Here is a 10238-nt window from a genome sequence, read left to right on the forward strand (position 1 = left end):
CAAATGTAACAGCAGTCTCAAATATGCACAGGTAATGCTATATCTTTGATGAGAATGGATGCTACCCTGAGAAATGTTCGTATGCTTAACTCCTCTCTGCTGTTTCTAGCGGACAGACAGTGCAGTGACAGAGGTCTGGGAGTACTGCGTTGGGCATTCTGGATCTGGTTGTCTAATTTTTTTTAAAATCCAGGAGTAACGACTGAAACTAAACGGCTTATTTTCCTGTCCAGTAACACCAGTCAGGAAGGTACTTGGGAAATACTATGCTTGCATGCACTTGTTCCCTGTATTTCACATCACAGTCACTCTGATGCTGAATTCTACTGAACTGCAGTTCAATTTGACTGACCAAATCTTAGTTCCTTCAGCACGCACAGGATACAGCACTATTTGTTCATTTAGGCATCATGTTGAACCATAAAAATGCTTGCGTAATAAACATAAAAAGCAATGCTTGCTTAAATGCATTAACGCCTCAGCTTTAGATAAGACCATATTCTCTGTGTATCATGTGATCCCTGAATGTCTGGCTCTTAAGCTCATGATGGCCACAGAGAATTTTGTTCCACTCTCAGCTTTCTCTGTTGCTTAATTTAGCTCAAAGTAATTGAATTAGACATTACTTACATTTTTACCAAGGAATTTTACTTTTGACCATTTAAATGTGTGCTCTTTATCTCAAGAAATATCAAACTGGCTAAAGAGTTTGGATCTGCCTAGATAAGAAATACTTACACACAGCTAAAACAACAATTAGACAGATCCACCAACGGAGACTGCATTTTACACTCTGATTATACACACAAACACGCTATTACACCCAGCACATATCATAATAACTGCTATATTTAATCTGTATTTTATGTATATATATTTTACATGTGCCATTTGAATCTTGCTGTTAATAATTGCCAGACGGGTAAAGAGCGTCTCGGTCTGCCTCCTGAAAAGACAGGACATACAGTATTTAGCATTATGGGCCACACATTAACACCCAACCTGTCCACCCAGCCCAATGTCCATGTATGCAATACGTCCAACCAAACACCTTCCCTTGGTTCAATTCAGACGAGCTCAAAAAGCCATTGACAGCTTCAATTGGGCAAGTTCTCTGATGAAATGTGAATGAGTGGGTAAGCTTTGATGGTCATTAATGGCCCCATATCCCCTTCAGTAGTTTGCTTTTGACCTGTACGCTGAACATCCTTAATAATGAAGCCTCAGTAGACAAACATCAACAACTGAACCAGGACTGTGCCAAGCAATGCTGCATCATGTCACTTCAGGGTAAGATTGTTACATGTGATCTCTCATAGCAGCCGAGCCATTCCTATGGAGTGTAATACTCGATTGTCAGGCAGCCAAGGTGTGTTTGTTAGTCCTTGTCTTACATTACTCACCCGTGAGACTGTCTAAACCTATTTGAATGTTTCCATCAGAGCTAAGGTCGAGCCAGAATATTTTGCGTGACTTGTTTCTCCCTTCTGATTGAGTTAGAGTGACCAAAGGAAAACACTCCATACACAGAAACAAGGGCAGTCCCTGACAGACCATAAAAGAGTCACGGTCACTTATGTCTGTCCAAGGCCTACTGTCTCCAAGAAGACATGTTGTCAATTGACTTAATCCCTGCAGATGTGGTCCTCTGATTGTCATGGGGGAAAATGATATGAGATTTTCTTATAAATGCCTCTTCTACACAGAGATTTGATGTTGACATTGGACATGTTTCAAGGTTGAAGCATGACTGAGAATGACTTACAGGAAGTGAGCTTGATACAACGAAGACAGAATAAATACTGACTGTATGGCATGCTTTGTTAGAGAACACGTTAGTGTACTTATATATTTCCAAGCTACTTATGTACAAATTAAGATGTAGTTTTCTAAAAGTCTGTGGAAACACTGACACTGAAAATCAGTCAAAATACCAAGCCAAGTTACACTGAATTGTGGGGTCACATTACCTCACAGTAACAAGCATTACACCACGGCATGCTACCCACTGTTTCCTAAATTTATGTGTAACTTGCCATCACGGTTTTCATCTTACCATCTGAAGCGAATGTGATTTCTCCAGACTAAATGTACCACAATAGTCAGTGTCAAATCCAAACCTCAATAATAGGTTTTTCTGTATGTTGGTGTGTCTGAATTGTGTGTTCAGCTGAGCTTACATGGCACAGAAGTAAATGTTTGCAAGGACCCTGACTGTAGGGTCACTGTATTTTTTCCTGTAGGAGACCCTGGAACCTAGCTGTGTGAACCTAGGTGTGCCTGATGCCTTAATCTCTGTGTGCACTATGCACTCATAGCTCTCTCTCTCTCTCTCTCTCTCTACAACAGAGCTATTGAAATCTAGTAAATCTGATTTAGTCACAATTCAATGTCCAGTGGGGGATCAGCTCTGGCCTTGAATGAATACCCATGATCCCGCATCCCTCTGTGTAACTCAGCTCCCTATCCGCCCCGCCTCTACCCCTGGCTGACCTCATCAGGTAAACAGGATGTGTATAGACGGTGAGATAAAATCACACACAGTATCACATATCATAAACGCTGCGCATATCTCAGCCACAAGGCCTCAGTTTCTTAAAGAGGTCGATCCGAGTACTCGGGGTACCCCCTGCACCCGCATGATTTAAAAATGCACTTTTGTTTGCAGTGGAATGAGCACGACCTCTCTGAAATTAACAGCGAGCCAAGACGTCATCTCTACAGTCCTGTGAGACAGCCTTCCAGTTCAATACCGAGTCATTCCCTGTTCCCTCTGACCGATGATGCCCACACATGACCAGAGCTAACACGGGATGATGTCCTTTTCTGATAGGGCAGAATATGGTGAAACCTCTCTCCTTGATGAAAAAAAGCAGTCTCCCGTGAGCCAGGCACGGATGAGTTATACAAGCAAAGTTCACTGGATCCAGATGGCCTGGAAAACTGAAACTCTGGCCGAAGCCTTATGAAATTTAAAAGATGATCTAAGCCTTTTCTTTTCAATGCATGCATATTAAAATACCCTTAAATATGATGATAATCTAAATGAGACAACCATTCCTCCAAGAGGAGGTCAGCACTAAACATGCTGAACCAGTTTCGGATCTGAAATGACTACCCTGATACATTTACATGTATAATTAATTGTCAGAAGGTAACTGATACAAACTCAAACTTCAGCTGTTTTTTTTAAACAGAGTTTACTATTATTGAACAATGGTTGCATGAAAGTTTTTATCTATTCCTGCCCTTGGGAAAGTATTCAGCAAACAGTTCCACTGCAATGGGTAAATGTTCTGTTCACCACACCACACCCAGTAACAGACATGCCTATGTTCATTTAAAGCGCAGGTAAACGGCTATTCCAAAAATGTATCTAGAGAGATGACATCATGGATGCACTAGCAATAGCACTATGGTGTTTTTTCTGCAAACCAAATCCCCTTTTCCTAAAAATACAAAAAATGTGTCTATGAGCATGCTAAAAACTTTTCAAATATTGTGCAGTGCAATTTAAGTTAGCGGTTAGTGTTTTCATTTGCAAAGATAGAGCACTCACTATGATATTTGACTTCAGATATGAAGCAGATTTATTAGTTTCTGTTAGTACCTTTAAATATCAGCCCCACGCAACGTATGGTGTAGTATTAGCATCCCTTTTTAGTGGCCTGATGATTGGCATTTTGTTATTTTCCTGCTACTAAAAACAGCTAGTCAGCTCACCTCAACCCACCAGCAGCATCAAGTAAACCGAAGCACAGGAGCAGACAGCCCTTGGTTGCCAAGGGAGGGGCCTGCCCTATTGGCTGCAGCTCAAGAGGCCCTCGGCCAGCACCTCATGCATCAACGCCAAACGGCAGACCCATTAATGAAAAACCAACCAAGCGACCGCAAGTCTGCGCTCAATGAGCACTGATGCCATGGGAGTCCCGCTTCTCAGTCTGCGACCTCCTTCCCCTATTCACATCTGGCGCTGGGGGTTATTTACCGGCAATGAGCTTGCCATCTAATGGAAAATAAATGCCCCCCTCCTTGCCACGCTCCCTAGGCCCCTCTGGTGCACTGTGTTTAACAGCCCGGGGTACTGAAGGCGACGGTGTCGCTCCATAACCCAGCGTCACTCTGTGGAACCTGTGGAATCGCTGGATCACCAGCAGTAGGGCTGCACCGCGCATATATCCACGCCAGGGCTCTAAACAGGAGTCCGTGCGCAGTAAATGAGGCGTGGCCTGATTGCCTTATTGAAAGAGAGCCATAGATCATTGTCAATTACACTCAAGCGATGCAGACGTGAGGAGTTCCAGACTCGGACATGGAAAGATGACGCTCCCGGCCTGATTTCATCCTCGCAGCCTGTTTGATGCTCAGTATGATTCGATTTCCAGTCCCCCTTCCAGCGCTGTGAAGCAGGCATACATCGCTCTAGCGCTGGGAACTTTCCTTTCTCCCATGAGGCTGGAGATCAGTGGGTGTCCTCTGGTCACATGTCATCCACTCAGGAGTGTAATCCAGGTAATCCTTGGCACAGATCACATGCAATGCAACTGTACTCTTAGAGATAACTTCAGATAGGACAAAGAAAAGGTGGAATCATTGGTTAGGCAAATAGCACATCAACATTATGTGGGGTTGAGTGCGCTCATAAACGGAAGCAATTAAGGACACCATAACTAGACAAACAAAACGATAGAACGTGTGGGGAGTGAGACTGCATGTGTGCAGTGAATCTGGTTGCTTGCACAGCACATCGAGCTATGGAGGGACAGGGCTTCCGCCTCTCTCCCAGGTTCTCTGCCTCTCAACCTGGGCCATTTAAGTAGCAGTGACGGATTTCAGCCCATAACCCCCAATGTGGGATCGCCCCATCTGGTACAAATAACTGGATATCAATTCTAGGGATGGCAGCTCTTTCGGGGCGATTGGCATAATGTTTTTCTCCCCCCAAAGTATACCAGAAGCACGGGATGGGCCTTTCAACACCACTTTCTCTGAGATATTTAAGCGAAGAGAATGCTCCGGGCGCAGAATGCCACCCCCCCACCAAAACATCCCCCGCTGTGCACATTAACTACCAGTCTCCCAGACTGCGTGGTGTGTTTGCATGAGCAGACATGTGGTTTCAATAGAAAGCGGAGCTGGCTTGTCAGACACACTTTCCACCCAACCCCCCCCCCCCCCCCCCCCCCCCCCCACCAACCCCAGCCTTGAATTCCGGCAAGGCCGACAGAGATAGCAGCACTAACCCCAACTAAGATAGATCCCCTGATTAAATCCCAGAATCAGTGGATGACATAAACAAAACAAAAATTTCAAAAATGTAACTTATTAGAGCCGAAGAGTGGGACGGCTGCAGGGGTGTATAAACAGTTTGCTTCAACCCTCCAGCTCATGTGCAGTTCAGAATGATAAACTTGGAAGTACTTCTAGACGACAATAAACGAAAATTAAAAACCAGGACAAATGTTGAATAATCCCTAATGATTTACGATGGGACGGAATTAGAATGATTTCTTTTGTTTGTTGAGAGATTTTTAAAGCCTCTGGCGTGCGCCTTCCAGTGGGTTTCACCTACCGATGTACCTGTCTGTCCGTCAACATCGGCTGTAGGATTGTTTGAAACAAGACAAACAAAAAAGGCTCACGCCGCGTGATCAAACGCTCATTGAAACGTGAACACCAGCATTTTTTCTCCTGCACTGCTCGTTTAAGTCTCCTCAGCAGCCGTAAAATATTATGTACGACATTAGAGTTTACGGCGGCGAAGCGGCGAGTCATCTCGTACCCATTTAGCTCTGTAAATCAGCCTGGCAGCCCGATGGAAGCTCACGGCGCTGTTGGCCATTAGAGAAACAAGGCCATCCATTCATCAGCGACCTGTCAGTCTGGCGAGGAGCAGCGCGCGGCTTAGATGAGCTATCACTCCCCGTCTCTCCCCTTCTCCCTCACTCTCTTTATTGGGGTCATCGGGTGGAAGTGCTGTCTCGATACCACTTGTCCTCATTTAATTGTATTTAAAGAAACGCACTTAAAAATCTCATTTGGAGCAAACTTGTCAGGCTGCGTTAATGACCACAGAAAAAATGCTTAAGCCGTTATCTTGATAGGCCTATGCACTCAAAAGTCACGGTATAGAATGTCTTGTTATGTTTGACCTCTATTTGTCAAAAGTGAAACACCGCATTCAACCGATATTTCCAGATTTCCAGAAATTATTTCTGGACTTCGTGATTTATTGAGTGCCTTAACTATAGGTATTCGTTTCGTTATAGATGATTAATGACGTAATCATCAATTACAGCCGGTTGTTATCCTTGTGCTGTTGACGGTAGGTTATTAAATACTGTTTGAAAGCTATATAGTCTAGTTACCATCGATTTTGCAGTTTGATAAAGGGGAGGACTGGGATTCCAACCGTAAAATTTTCAACCGCAAAATCGTGTGAAAGTGAGACAAATACCTCTTTTCTTTAACTGAGCTCCCAACCACCGGCTTGGTGATAAAGTATTTTTGGGCCATACAGTTTTCAAATCTTTTGTTAAAAATATTAAACATCTGGGAGGTTTATTCAGTACACACTGTCAACATTTCATGGCTTTCTGACTGAATAGGACGTTTAGACGTATGACTATGACTTCTTGCTGAAGTACAAAACCATAAGTTTCTTAAAATGTAGAAATTTCAGGACTTACTGCAGTCTGTTTAAAACAACTAGCAAAACTAATTTAGGTAACCTATTAAAACCGGTACATTGTGGAATCCAGTAAAGATATTATCGTCATATAATGAAATAATTTATGTTTTTACGTTATTCAAGAACTGTGAACTGTCTAGGGGTATGCGTTTACAAATTATAATTAGTTAATAACGGCTTTGCCGAAACGTCGGAGCGAATTTTATGAATCTGTGTAATCTATTCTCAAAACGTGGTAATAATGTACAGCAAGTAAGAGGTAGTTCATAGCTTACTGACACAAAATGCATGTTCTAGAAACTGTATATGATGGTGAAAAACGGCATGAAAATATGTTCCTACATCGACAGAAACAAACACACTCTGCCCGCACATCCACCCATTCTCTAATAGTGTTTTGAAAGATATATATGATATATGTGAGTGCAAATTTTCCTTTTGCTGTTGTTGCCAATGGATGAATATTGCATGTATCATCCACTGCTACCCTATCACCTTTTCATGTTATGGGGGGAAACGGCATTCTTAAGAGCACCAATTTAGGGCCTGGTTTTTCCAAGCTGAATAGTCAAATGTAGGCTTTCAGTGCTCGACCAGTTGTCACCTGTTTCTATAACCCGGTCACAGGGTGAGAGGTAAATGTTTCGCGATATACTGGGACAGGTTGGTATGTATTAGCATACTTCTTGCAACAAAAATGAACAACGCATTTAGAGAGGCCTAGGAATACCTAGTTTAAATATTTGTTTAAGAAAGAACTGCAGTTTTAAAAACACTGGCTGACTTTATTATTTACTGTTTCACATACACCCCATGTACTAATTAAAACTTTTCCATGGAGCTACAAAATTATTTTTTAAATAAATATAAAACAAGGGCATTCAAAAACCAAGGTTACAACTCACCAAAACTATACATCTGTAGTAGTGAATCTCACTGGATAACTTAAACCAGTAACTTGGGTGGATGGACAGTAGAGGAAAACTGACCAGGGGCTAATCAGCATTTATACCACAAAGTATATAAAATTAAATTATTCACAGACATGGTGGCAAGAGTGTTGGTACCTCATTTTGAGTCATGTCACATCTCATTGAATTAGGCAAGGCAGTTCTATTTAAAATATCATGTTAAGAACTGAATTACATGGCACCAGAAACAAAAGTGCTACTGCAAGTACTGATACAAATGCATACATTAGGAAAGTTATGATTCTCTGCTTTAATGCAAAACACAGAATGCTTTTACAGTATCAAGCTGGGATTTTGTAAAACCAATGTCTCTGCAGGGGGCAATGTACAGCCCCTGTTGGCATGACTTTGCAATGTAATGTTAGTGACAAAAATGACAATAATGTAATGACCTTGCACTTCCTGTAACAACAACAGATTGGTTTATGAAAACTGGTACCAGACCTGAAGCATTTCTGTAACAGACAGCAAATGTCGCCTTGCATTTTAACAGTGCTTACCAAATGAAAGCCACTTGCACAGATACCGAAGTAACTTTCACACAGGAGAAAGATGTTTTGCACAGAAAAACCCACGTAACTTTGCATGAGAAAGTCCTGTTGAAATTTAAAGGGACTCACATGCAAATGTCAACTGACTGTACATGCAGATTGGCTATTCTGTGCAAGTTTCACAAACTGACTTTGCCTCGGTGTAGAAAATGTTACCTTTTGTTAGACTTTGATTCTGTTACACGCAAGGCCATAGTAGATGAAGAGCACTGATGTTTCTTGGCGTTACACATGCGCCATCTTTTTGCTAGCCGGTGTAAGTGCAGCTTCATGACATTTTGAATAGGTACCCATCCTTCAAATGTCTGCACACAAGCAAACACTTTTCCACTGACAGAGCATGTTACAACTAATAACTGTCCTTCATTCTACTATCATATGCCCACTCTGCATAAAGTATTACATTTACATGCACAAGAAACAATGACTTCAACCTCAAGGGCTACACAAATGCTGTAGACCTGTGAAGCTTCAAGCCAATTAATTTATAATCTCCCTGTCAGCCTACCTAGACAGTGCTGAGATGGAGGTGGGGAAGTTGGAGTGTATTTCCCTCAAAAGCACAGTAAAGGAGCTGAGCAAATAGGAAAAAAAAGATGAAGTGTTTTTCTATGTGCTGTGAACACAATTAAATCGTAAAGAATCATAAAGAGTGTAGACCATGGGATACCCAATTTCACAACTTCTTGACCCCTAGAAATATTTAAACATTGTTAGCGTAGGAATGATTATGTCACAGAGTTTTTGATATATGCACGTTTGTTTTCACTGTATGCAATTGAGTTGCAATAAGTTTATAAACATTTATAAAATGCATTTAAGGGTGGCCTACTTAGTACTTAATAAAGACAAATCCCTTTACATTATTGTCATTTAGCAGATGCTCTTACCCAGAATAACTTACATGGGTTACAATATTTGCATGTTAGCCATTTACACAGCTGGATATTTACTAGATATCTACTCAGACAATTATGGGTTAAATAGTTTACCAAAGGGTATGGCAGCAGTACTCCAGCAGGGAATCAAACCAACAACCTTTCAGTTATGAGTCCTGCACTATGCTATACTGCCAGCAAATATGTATGCAAATTGACATTTGAAAAAAGGACATTAAGATCAAGATTCCAGCCGTGTTGGCTGCCCATTATTTGGAGCTCTTCGGGAGAAATACCTTGTTCAAGGGTTACAACATCACTCTTCCACTCATACTTTGAACCCATGACCCCACAGGTCTGGAGTTCACTAGTTTACCCACTGCATGCTATGTGCTACACCACATTCTACAGTAAGAGCATTAAAATGAGAATGTGCTACTTTCTGAGTGGAAAACACACTATCAGAGCCATCTTGTCATCCTTTTTGGAGTAGCATTGTATCATAACGGTTGGAAGAGACGAGTTCCATAACATAGCTCTCTGGTTTTTTAGAACTGGTATTTTTGACAAGTGAAAAGCCATGACAAATACTGTATAATTTTTCCATTCACTGCAGCAGTGGTGTTTTTTTCCTCCAACAGCACTATGAGCATATGGTTTTTGGAGCATCTGTGACGGTCGGTGAAGCTCAATTGTCACGAATGAGATTTAAGATAATTCTGCCGAGCCAAGGTGGCGTCCGCAATCATATTTGAGAGAGTAGTGCTGCACAGCAGATCTGTGCAGACTTTCTCAGAATCCCAGAATATGCGTTGAACTGTGTGCAGCCCGACTCCCTCAAACCCAGCTCTTGTGGTATGATGACAATACAGGAACTAGATCCCTGAAAAGCAAAACCATTTAACGTATTCAGGGATTACGGCTGCATTTTGCGCTTTGACAGTGTAGTAAATCGTCTAACTGACACCCAATCAGGAGAAACTTTAAAACACACTTTCACACGCTAACTTCCTCAGTATGCTCCTAACGCCAAATGTCGTAGAACTCCCGTATTGAGTGACAGTGATAAAGACCAATGAAACGTTCTCTCTTCTTTTAGTTTTACCAATAGCGGAACTGGGCGGGATTAGTCATGAATCGCTTCAAG

The sequence above is a fragment of the Megalops cyprinoides genome, chromosome 6 (genome assembly GCF_013368585.1).
Source record: "Megalops cyprinoides isolate fMegCyp1 chromosome 6, fMegCyp1.pri, whole genome shotgun sequence".
Taxonomy (NCBI): Eukaryota; Metazoa; Chordata; class Actinopteri; order Elopiformes; family Megalopidae; genus Megalops; species Megalops cyprinoides.